A 12140-nucleotide genomic window follows, 5' to 3' on the forward strand; every position below is an offset into this window, starting at 1 on the left:
TACCAACATTGATGGAGCGGCTACAGACCAAGCGGATGGTCAGTGTAGGAAGTCGCCAAGTGGACATTGAATTAGCTTGTGTCTGGCTTAGATTGTAGAGGAAGTGGCCTGCAAACGCAACAGAGTGGTTCCAAACGGAAAGAGAGAGATTGGATTGATCACTAACTGACCAGACTAATCGGAGTAGAGGAGTGAGACTGGCCACAAGTAGATGCAGGCTGGTCAAGTCATGTGTGGTGTGTGTGACCAGTGAGAAGGATGCCCTAATTGGCAGCATTGTGGAGGCTGTTTGTTGGACTACATGCAGACATATCCACATCAGCTTAAGGATTACTTGACCTATTCTGTGAGTTAGGGATATTGAGTTGCCCATTTTTCTTCATTTGAATAAGCTGCCACATCAAATAATCTGAGAGTTTTATATGTAATTTTTATTTTTAATTTTCATGAGTGAATAATTTAGTGTGTATATTTTGGAGGCCATAGGAGACAAAGTTGTTGTTTTTGCTGTTCAGGACTACCCTGTGATCTAGAGGTTGGTTTGTTGTTTAAGGCTGCATTCAGCAGTATTACAGCTATATGACAGCAGTTTGTAAATAGTTGAGTCTGGACCAAACAATCTAGTGATCTACAGTATTGATCTACACAAATGGCACATAATGGTTTTTGTTAAACGACTGAGCAAGCCTGACCACCCGATGTGTGTGCGTGTGCATGCCAAGTAGCTGTGCAGTAAAAGTGTTTTCTCCTCAGCATTGAATCTCTGTACTAGTTAAAGTGTATAAGTGTGTCCCCACTGTTACTGCAATCTTTCTGAAAGTGCCATGATTTCTGACCTTTTGATGCTAAAATTTTGTCCAATACTGTTATTTGAAGAGCCTTTTCAATCATTATTGATTAATGATAATACCTTTGATGTAAATTGTATTGTTTTAGTTGTGTTATTCTGAGAATTCACTAACTTCCCATACCTACAACCTTACCCAACCTCCTGCTGTGGAAGACTGGAGCCAAATACTGAGTGTAATCAATGCACTATGAAGACCAGCCACCATTTAATGGTTAATGGTACCCTTGGGGAGAAAAGGGTGATTCCATTCAGGCCATATGCTTCTTTGCGTTTTTGTAACTTAATGATGCAAATTCTTTCCCATCAGATAAATGCAACATGTAACATTACATCGTCATGGCAATTCATTCGTTTTGAATTAATATCCTCAGTCTGTTGAACATTGTCCCAGACATGGCCAGCTGTGCCAGTGGGTTTTAATGAGTTTGTTCGGAAAATGTATGTATTATATTTGCAATTTTGAGGCAGTCATGCATGACAGGCAGACATTCTGACACAGGAGGGCATATTGGCAGCCATCCCACATGAATGGGTGCTCGTGTAAATGGCATCAAAATGCAGAACACATGGATGTACTGCCTAGAATATGATATAGATGGCACACTGATTCTGAGCACTGTATACCAGGAGATAAATGCAGTGGGATGAGGTAGGACATAGCTGAATTCTATTGGCATGGTGTAAAGGAATATCTAGGTGTTATATCACATGATGGTGATGTATGTAGATCATATATTAGAATGATTAATTCATATGAAGTATCCCGAAGTGTACCCTGAACATTTGACTGTTGAATCCTGATGTGGCTCAATGCATTTCATGGTTTGTGAGAACTGTACCTGTGTTTGTGGTTCCCATGTAAGGATTCATGTATGTTGTGTAATGAGTACAATTGTATGCAGTAAGGTAATTACGTGCTAGTACTACCATCTTGGGATGAGACTTGGTCCGTGGAAGACAATGTCAAGTGCATGTTACTGAGTATGACCAAGGTGATCAGGCCCCGATTTCTCGAAACAAACTTAAGTCTGAGTTTTGACTTAAGTCTGAGATTTTACTCAAATTTGAGAAAACGCATGTCTCAGTATGAACTGTAATCAGCACAAAACTCAAACTGTAGGAAACAATTTGAGTTTCGTGAATAGATTACTTAATTTGTTTGGGTTTTATATGTCAAAAATGCAGTTGAGTTAAAAATTCAGCTGTTTCAAATTGTGAAACTCAGTTTGAGATTTGAGTAAAAACTTAAGTTTGTTTCGAGAAATCGGGGCCAGGAGTACTTCTGTAGGAAAACAAATGTATCTTTGTGAATGATGAAGATGTATGTTACAGTACAATAGAGCAGACTGTCTCATGTTATGGATGAAGTTACCGGTACATCTGATATTGTATGTGAGTTAATGGTATGGCTAATGTGACAGCTGGAGCAGGAACCACAGCTCATGTTATGGCTGTACTTGATGGTATATGTCATGTCATATCTTGAGTTGATGGCGTATTGCATGTTGTGTTGTGTTATATCTAGTGGTATATCTAGTGGTATATCTAGTGGTATATCCTGGTGGAAGAATACACTTGCCCATCATTAATGCACTCAGTTGAAGTGATGATGTATGTCTCCAGTATAATACATTTGTGTCTCGTCATAATGACCAGATGATGACTCTAACTTTCAAATAAGAAGTATGGCCAAGTGATGTGTCTGTGATAGATTGACACCATCTTCATGCAGCCAGCACCATCCTCATCAAACCTGAAAGTTGTCTGGGAGTCATCAGCACCAGCTGTTAGGGAACAGAGTTGGGTTTTAATTATGTTTCTGCCATGGTTTACTATGGATGCAGTCAGGTTGTACAGACTGTTGTCTGGTTATACACTCAGTTGTGCACATTATTGTAAGGTTGTACATGCTCTTGTTAAGTTGTACATGCTAATATCAGGTTGTAGATGATCATCGAACTAATATCTGGTTGTTATGTTGATATCAGGTTGTACATGCTCTTGTCAGGTTGTAGATGCTCTTGTTAGGGTGTACATGCTCTTGTCAGGTTAAACATATGTTCTCCTTTCTCTGTGTATGCTTGTGTCACTTACAGCTTGGCATGACAGGGAGGTTTTTAATTGCAACCTTCCTGTTGTTCTGTTGACAAATCACCTGTCACTTGTTGAAATAGATCGCTCTGTGTGTTTTTGCTATGTCTAGGTAATGGATTCTATTCTTTGTAGCTCAGCTCAACAGTATGCCTGTGGCATTGTTGAAATTGGTTGAAGTTTTTGCGATATATGGACAGGTGTAAATGTGTTAGAAAAACACATGCATCTGCATGTACAATGTTGTGTAACATTGTCTCTTGATAAGCAAGTAATGGACTGGGAAGGAGATATGGAGAGTGTTGACATGATCTCTTTGCCAGAATCGTCAGGAATACAGACAGTTACACTGGACACACATCTTCCCATCAGGCAACATGGGTTGCCCAAACATTTTTGGATGCTGCTATTCACCATGATGGGATGCTTGTGATGGGCATACTGTACACCTGTAATTGTGGGTTCAAATCCTGGTTGCCCTGATGATGGTGCTAAGTTTGCCTGCACTGTAGCCATCTTCATGGGTTTGCCAAAAGTGGTGAGAGTTTTGTTTTATGCTGCACACCGCAATATTCCAGCAATAAGGCGATGGTCTGTAAATACTTGAGTTTGGACCAGACAACACAGTGATCAACAGCATGCACATCAATGGTCGTGTCTGAAACATGTATCATTTTGGAATTTTTTGCCAAATTTCTGACACATTGTTATATACCTGGAATACTGATTACAGGTGTTAGGCCAATATATTTACCTGTCTGATATATTTGTGAAGTCACTTTGTTTTACAGAGTAATGTAATGTTTGTTTCTCCAATGGATACCTCTTGGTATTTGTGGATCTTTCAAAAATATACCCTGCTACATCTTACAATGTATGATAAATGCAAATATATATTTTTAGAATGTCAGTCTGAAGCGTATCTGTCAAACATGAGTTCAGTGTGGAAATCCTAAACACAACACCTTCCATCCACTAGTGTTCCCTTAACTAATAGTGCTCTTTGAAATCAATATTTCTGTGATACATTACACTTTAGTCAATTTCATGCTGAACCACGAAATGCAATCAATCAAGATATACACCCTGTCCAGCATCTGTCTTGCAACACGCAATAAGTTCATACCTATTACCTTTAGTCCAGTGAACATGTGTCAAGATTGTCTAGGACAATTGGCCAGCTCCTGGATTACATGTCTGGTCACACTGAGTAGAGCAAATTGACAGACTACTTGCAACTGTTGGTCAGTTGTTACTGTGGCCTGGTAACTCTAATGACCAATGGAGACTACCCAGAATTTCATGGAATTATTAACATAGAATGTTTTTTAATGAAATGGTGTCACTGAACTGTTTCACAGTAGATCATGACTAAATTCTGGAAATTTATCAGATTATGTTGAAGAAAGATGATCATATTAATTTTTTTTTTTTTTTTTTTCATTCTGAATATCATCAGTTTTGTTGATCATGAATATTAACATATTAAACTCAGGGAGTTGAATGATAATTGTACATTCTGTGATCTGTCAGTGTTAACCTGGATGCTGGGACTATGTCAGTGAAGTAAGTTGTCAAGGTTCTCATTGTGATGTGTAGAACATGTCTGAAACTGGTGGTACCCATGCCTGTAGTGTGCTCATGAACACCTGGTATCATGAATCAAATAAAGGACACTGCTTTTAGAGATTCATTCTGATAAATTTGAGAATATTTTCTGTTTTATCCAATGATTACTAGGTTTACCAGTTGATAATGGAGGGATGATTAATTATTAATTGGTTTATATCTCATTGAATCTATTCTTACAGACTTTCTGCACAGGACACATCACAAGAATCTCTTTCAGTTTTAGGTTGTCTGACTGTAAGCGTCAGTGTACAATCTCAACATCTAACTCTTCCTCAGCACGTAATGGAGGTTACCCAAAAACTCTTGAGATTTGTTTTGCACTCTGTGATTAGTCTCTTATGAAATACGTTGTTGTAAGTTTACTGATCTAATGCAAAAACAGTTCATGCAAGGTCATGGTGAACCTTGGTGAAGATGATTCATGCACTCTGTAACCCATTCTTTCCTTCTGGTCAAACAATCAGCTCATCACATGTTCTGATGCAGTTCCCAGTGCCCACCAGATGCCATAATGTTACCTAGAAGAGATTCTCAGTCTCCATTAGATACGATGATGTTACCAGTTTGAGGTTCTCAGTCTTTATCAGGTATCATGATGTTACCTAGAAGAGATTCTCAGTCTCCATTAGATACGATGATGTTACCAGTTTGAGGTTCTCAGTCTTTATCAGGTATCATGATGTTACCTAGAAGAGATTCTCAGTCTCCATTAGATACGATGATGTTACCAGTATGAGGTTCTCAGTCTTTATCAGGTATCATGATGAAATTCTCAATGTCCAACAGATACCATGATGTGACCAAAAAGAGGTTCCCAATTCCTTCAAGATGTCATGATTTTACAAGAAAACATTCTCAATATCTGTTATGCTACCAAGAAGGTGTTCCCAATCCTCATTAGATGTCATCTTGTTCCTAATCCATATCAAATGCCAGAGTACTGATGAGAAGTGATTCTGACTGTCCCTTCAGTGCCATAATACAGCCTTGAAGAGGTTCAAAATCCTCATTAAGGTGCCATGATGCTTCCGACAAGACATACCCAATCCCGATAAAGGTGTCATGATGCCATGGAGAAGCACTTCCTCCCTAGAACTCATGGTGGTACAGAGGAAATTAGAATGTCCTGCTTGCTGTGTCATGGTGGAGGCCCCTGACAAGGCCTTACAGGGCTGCACAGACATATTAATCTAGTGTTTGCTGAGACAGATAGGTAATCATGGCCACTATAGACAGAGTGTAATTGACCAAGTAGGAGACAGCTTCAGTTTGTGCTAGACTAATTTTGAAGAGTGTTGGGTAAAACTGTCATAGTGTTATCATCTAACGTCGTTCATATCATGTCAGTTTGTACAGATGCAGCAAGACTTGATCCTATTTTCAGACATGTCTACTGCTATTGTAGTTTTATCTTCAAATAACTTTATCAATCTGATATTTAGCTTAATTGAATACAATCTTAAGACACTGTCTGATGAAGAATATATTCTTCTCCATCAGCTGGTTGAGCTTGTTTGAGACTTCTTGAGGTAGTTATGATCTTGACTACAGGCACCCTCTTATTGACATTTACTTCAGCATTTTTGACATATGTAATTGGTAAGACGATTAACGAGATGTTACTGTGAACTTTCTATATCCTAAATTCCCATGGCTTGGCATCCCAACAAACACTGAGATATAACGAATTAAAGGATACTACAGGGGCTATGTTGCATTGTTTCCAAGACTAGGTTTGACCTGTGTTCAACTTTATTTATCCGTTAATGGGGAGCATGTCCATATTAAACTCGTAATAAATGGTTATTGCCATTCTGGTGGCGCCCTGATGGGAATTTCTGGTGCTATTGCAGTGAAAAACCATGGCCACTCATTTTTTTCCTGTTTACTTTAAATTATGAACAGTGATGGTCTTGTGCCATGACTTGATAGTGTTGAAGACTGTGCCTGCATCCTGTCATGTGCTATTTGGTACATCCAGTCACCATGCTGCAGTGGTAGATATGATGTCATTGATCTCGAGAAACCTAGAGGTATGTTTAAATCCTTTTTTCCCAAATGTTTGTGGTGGAGGAACAAGTGTAGCTAAAAAAATCAGTGCTTGTCTACAGAAAAGTTCCCGATGGATGTTGGGTTCAGACATACTTCCTCTTGTATTGGTTTGAGATATTGACAAAACCATGGCTACAAAAGCCTTGGGATTTGCTTGAATTATGAAGCAACTGCTGTGAAGGGCTGAAGTACGTAACACACTTCTGGTGCAGCAGCAACTGTCCACTTTTATTGAGGTTTAATTCACAAGACATTCTCCATCTCACCTTTAGTGTTGAGATGGCTGTAGAAATTGAACATATAGTGTGGATTTATTTTCCTTAGCTAACAAAGACATATTGCAGGTTCTATCACCTTTCTGGAATTACTGGTTAACCCAGGAAACAGATCCCTACTCCAATTTGTTTGTGTCTGTTTTCCTGCGATAATGGACATGCAGGGTAGACATACCAGCGCATACATCTTGATATAGACAAGTGTCTATTACACTTGATGGAAGAGGCTATACGTAACGTGATATAGGATACTGTGATATAGGATACCGTATTCTCAGGATAAAGCACGGAGCATGAAATCTATCAAGGCATATTGAAGACTAACTGTTTAATTTTCTATCTTTTTTAACTTATCTTCTGAATATTTTATTGTGATATAAAGAACCTAAATGCCGTGGGAAGGTTTGTAGCTTGGAGCAGTGTTGGTCACATGTTTATGTGAGCAGAAGCAGGGCTTGCTCTTGTCTATTATGGTACTTCCTCCACAGATGTAGCTCAGTACTTTACTTTTATCATTGTAGTGTGAAATTCATTTCCATGATTACATGGAAATGGTTTTAAAAAATCAAAGATGTGATCCATCAAAAAGAAACTAAAACTATGAAAGATGCACAAAAAGTATTTCGTCCCTTTTATAACATACAAGGTAGCTGAAGACCAGTAATTTACCAAAGTGATTACATGTGTTGTCTTGAGAATCAAATATGTATGAGAATGGTACAGCTTACATGAAAGGCGGTTGGTGGATATTGACAACGTTTCTCCCCTTACAAGAGTGACAGTTGTATAAATATCATGAGTGTGGCTGAATCTGATTTTCCTTGAACCTTGAGAGTATCTTATGTCTTGCACTCTATAAACTCCCCAGACTGTGTATGAGCATACTGTATGAGAGGTGGGCGGCAGCTGGCAGCAGCCAGTGACACAGGTGCCCCTTCATCCAAGTACTATACTCTGGAGCCCCTTGTTGACAGTTGATTACCTTCTGAATGTCTTTCTCTATGACTAGGGATTGCCATAGGTCTTCTATTTGGCTATATCTACTATAGCTAGAACACTGTCTTCATGTTCCTGCTAGCGGAAGATAGTCCATCCTCTTTATTATATATTTTTGTTTGAGACATATTTTGAAAGTGATCATGTGTTGTAAGAGTTGTGTTTCATGAGTGGTAAATTTTAAACTTTCAATCTGGTTGGTTCATGTTTTATTGTGTAATGGTTAATTTATAAATGTTTAATTTACAGATGGCTAATTGTTGAATGTTTTAGTTTGCACACAATCTAGTGGTTAATTTGTTAATGTATTATTTCTGACAGTGTGATTGTTCAGTCATGAATGGTAAGGTATGTTGTTAACGGGATGTGTGAAGTGTGTATCACTTCCTTTGCCTCCTGTGACACTTATGTCAAGGTCATGCTGGTGATAAGACAAGGGACAATTAACCTACTTCCTGTTTATAAGAAACCAAGAGAAAATGTCTTTATGAGACTTGATGGTTTACCAGTAGAAAGTCGACAGTAGACAGTAGACAATATGCCATGTTATGAATACCCATTTGTTTCATGTGGGTTCTGTAGTGTTGTTGTTGCGGCCTGCATCAAGAAATATCTGTCTCATTCCGAGACTGTTTACTTTGTGGATTGCATACAATCCAGTTATTTATCCGATACAGTTATGTGTTCATAACTTACAAAAGTGGTATGTAATCCTGAAAGTGTGTAGTTGTAGTTTGCATGTGAAATACATCTCATGATTTCACGATAAGTTGTCATTATGACAGCGACATGGACACTGTTCATAAACATTCTCAGTCTTGCCAAATAATTGTATGTTTGAAATAATACTATTTCTTATATTTTTGTATCATAAAAACATTTATCAAAACATTAGAGCTTATTGGAACCACTGTCTAGAATTCTGCCACATGTCATATGTATAACTAGTAATTGATACTTATTTTCCATTGAAAAAAACCCAGCTGTGATTGGTTTTAAAAAGAATTGTACCAGCTAAAAAATGCAAGAAGTGAGCACCTGACATACATGGGAACAATCTAATTGCAGGCAAAGATGAATATGCTTTATCAGGAGGAGAAAATACAATCAGAGAGAATCATGGTGCAGGTTGCAATGTCCCCCTTGGTGTTATGTTCATTACAGAGGAAATGAAATGTACAATGTTAGACAGCATGTTTCCAGTTTCTGGTGGACAGCCACATAATGGCTAGAGGGCCCTGTCCAACAATGCAAGGATATACAACCTGTCATTTGCCATAGAATTTTCAATGGAAATGTAGGCATGTGGGACTGTTTTGGTTGCTAAGTAACAGAATAATGTCTTGGAGCTGGTGTGAGTAGCATATTTGTCCTCACTGCTGTATATGAATTGGTTTACATCAGAGATAATGTTTTGTTAATGTGTAATTCTTGAATTTAAAGTTGATGTTACTGGAGTGACATGTTTCATGAATGTGAAATCAGCTTGCTGTGTGTGAAATGAACAAAGCCCTTGCTTGTTCCCAACACAGTACATCAATGCTATAAACAGTGCTTATGTCATATATGTACATGAAGAAATATTACCTAAACATGTGATACGTAGAACTGTTACAACCCTTGCAACTCTTAAAGCACTTGCTGGGGACAATGACAGGACAGTACAAGTTTGGATCATTGAACCAATGAGATGTGATTATGACACATTGTTGATAGCAATTAGTTTTCTTGCATGGCAAGCTATAATTAGGCACACATGTGTATTTAAAGCAAGTTTCCCAATTAAGGCTTGGGCGTCTTTTATTGAAATACCTCCAGCCTGTCATATCTGCCAATGCTTTCCACAAACGTCAGCGACAGTGTCCTATTAAGTTGATAGGCTTTGTTTTAAAGCTGAACTTGCCAGCTGGTTATCAGCATATATTGATTTTTTAGAAAAAAAAAACATACATTATTTAGTATTTGTAGCATATTGGCAAGTAATGTAGTTCAGTGAACATTTAATTTGATATAAAGTTCTCAAAGCGTATATCTTATTTAGTATTGGAAACATTTTTTTTTGTATTTCAATTCCATGAACTTTTCTTGAGTTATTCAGGTTTTTAGATATTTGTATGTTAGTATAAGATAAAATAAGGGACAAGATAAGATATTTATTGCATAGCATTCCATCAAGAAACTATAAATATGAACGCAGTAATTACAAACATAGAAATATAGATACTTTAATGATGTACATAACAACAGTTTATCATAAGCAGTATAATCTCATGGAAGCAATATGAGGCAATACTCAGAATTCATTTAAGATTGTAAATATCATGACATATTTTAGTAACATATCATTAAGATACTGATATTTACGATGTTTCCCTTTCAACCAATTCCTGACTGTGGAGAATGACAATTGAAAGTCACCATACAGAACTGAATCCTGTATATCTGTATCCATATACAACCAATATACAACAAGTGCATCTCTACCTTAACAATGTGATCCAAATACACCCCCGTCCCCCTTAAGCTCTGCAGTAGGATAAAAAAACAAAACAGAAATAAAATTTAACCATTTTACTTAAAAGAAACTGGTGAAGGGATGTTTGTATGACAGTTCCAAAGGCACCATTGCCAAGATTACTTCATACATACAACTCTTGTCTTCCAAACATTAAACGCGCATCTTTGAACAGTTTCTTTTTGCTTATTGACTCCAAAGAGTTCCACACAAGGGAAGGTAACTGTTGACAGATGTATTGCTTAAATGTCTCTATTGAGGAAATTCTAGTGTCATGTTGATTTATTGGGTGGCATTTGGCATTATTCTGTAAGGGAGGGTGATTTATGGAGGCATACAGCTTTTTTTTAAAGTGAAAACTGTTATAGGTCTACATGTGCAAGTGTATTAGGAGTAACCCTGTTCTTTCATGCAGAAACCAGAAGGTTGATGACACATGTACTTTCACAGAATGTATAAATTTCTTTTCTTAATTGATATGATAAATATTTTGATGATGATGATTATGATGATGGTGATGATGATGATTCATAATGAAGGAACTTCGAAAAGAATAAAGGAACACATATACTGTCATATGTTCCCCTATTTGTTTGGGTCAGTGGACTGTGGGATGTAAGTGTGGCTAGTTAAGAGGTTCATTCTCACGCTTTAAGAACTATATAAACACTTGACAGGTATTGATTGCCCTCTGGAGTTAGGGTTTTAGTAGATCTGCTCACATGCTGAATAGAATCAACTGAGTTAGTGTCATGTGTTTTGCTAATGTCATAAATTCTGCTTATTTCATGTATTCTGGTAATTGTCATGTGTGTTATTCAAGGTCATGTAAAAAGTTAATGTCATATTCTGGTAATGTCTTTTTTTCTCATCAAGTCAAATTTTCTGGCTGTGTCAGGCTCTTGTATTTTTGAGTGTCGTGATAATATCATGTGTTCTGGCCACATCATGTGTTCTCACAGTGTCATATGTTTTGGTAATGTCATGTGTTATAATTCGTGCTATCCAAATGTCATGTGTTTGAGATAATGCCATGTGTTTGGGTAATATTATGAATTCTGGCAATGCTATGTCTTCTGATCATGTCATTTATCCTGATAAAGTTGTAACACTGTCATTGGGTTACAGCTAGTCCTAACACACTGCTTCTGCTTCAAGAGGACTTGTGGTTAAACTCTGTGGCAAGAAGATTGCTCATGATATCAATCACTGGTTCAGTTGGTCCTCACACCATCTGATACAGCTCACTGACATACAGCTGGATCACAGCTGAATGTGATCACCAGTGTCGTGACAAATGTCATGGCTTCAAATTATGTCATGGCTATGTGAGAGTCAAGTAATGAGTGGCCTGTTACCACTTCCATATCCACACCACTCACAAGTCCTGTATAAATTTGAACTTGACAACAACAAGACTCTTGTGCCAACAGTTCTGTTCCGGATGATTTAGTCATATAAAAAGAATCAGCTCCTGTGTTCTGTGACAGTGTCGATTTAGCAGATGGTCATGGAATCTTCAAAACCTGAAACTTTGCCTCTGTTTATGTATGTTGACTTATTATCAAACTTATCTTAAGAGAACCCAGAAACTATTTTCATAGTATCCTTTTCAGCTAATGAGACATCAGCCAGTGGATGCCGCCTTAAAGGTCAAAAGTGGCGAGCATCACAGCCAGTTTCTCCTTCCAGAGCCTGCCTTATCTAAGTGTGTGTGGTATTTAGTTAG

The 12140-nt window shown here is 37.7% G+C and overlaps 1 protein-coding gene across 9 annotated transcripts in view; it reads left to right on the top strand.

Moving 5' to 3' along the window:
- Positions 1-12140, top strand: part of LOC137274609 (teneurin-m-like) — a 303728-nt gene that overhangs the window by 111809 nt on the left and 179779 nt on the right. The window contains exon 1 of one of the 9 annotated variants that reach the window (XM_067807890.1): positions 1452-1499. The exons of the other annotated variants lie outside the window; for them this stretch is intronic. The gene's annotated coding sequence lies outside the window, so the exon portion shown is untranslated. Of the gene's footprint in view, positions 1-1451; positions 1500-12140 lie in introns of those variants that run through there. 9 annotated transcript variants of the gene reach the window in all.

This window comes from Haliotis asinina, chromosome 2, assembly GCF_037392515.1.
Source record: "Haliotis asinina isolate JCU_RB_2024 chromosome 2, JCU_Hal_asi_v2, whole genome shotgun sequence".
Lineage (NCBI taxonomy): Eukaryota > Metazoa > Mollusca > Gastropoda > Lepetellida > Haliotidae > Haliotis > Haliotis asinina.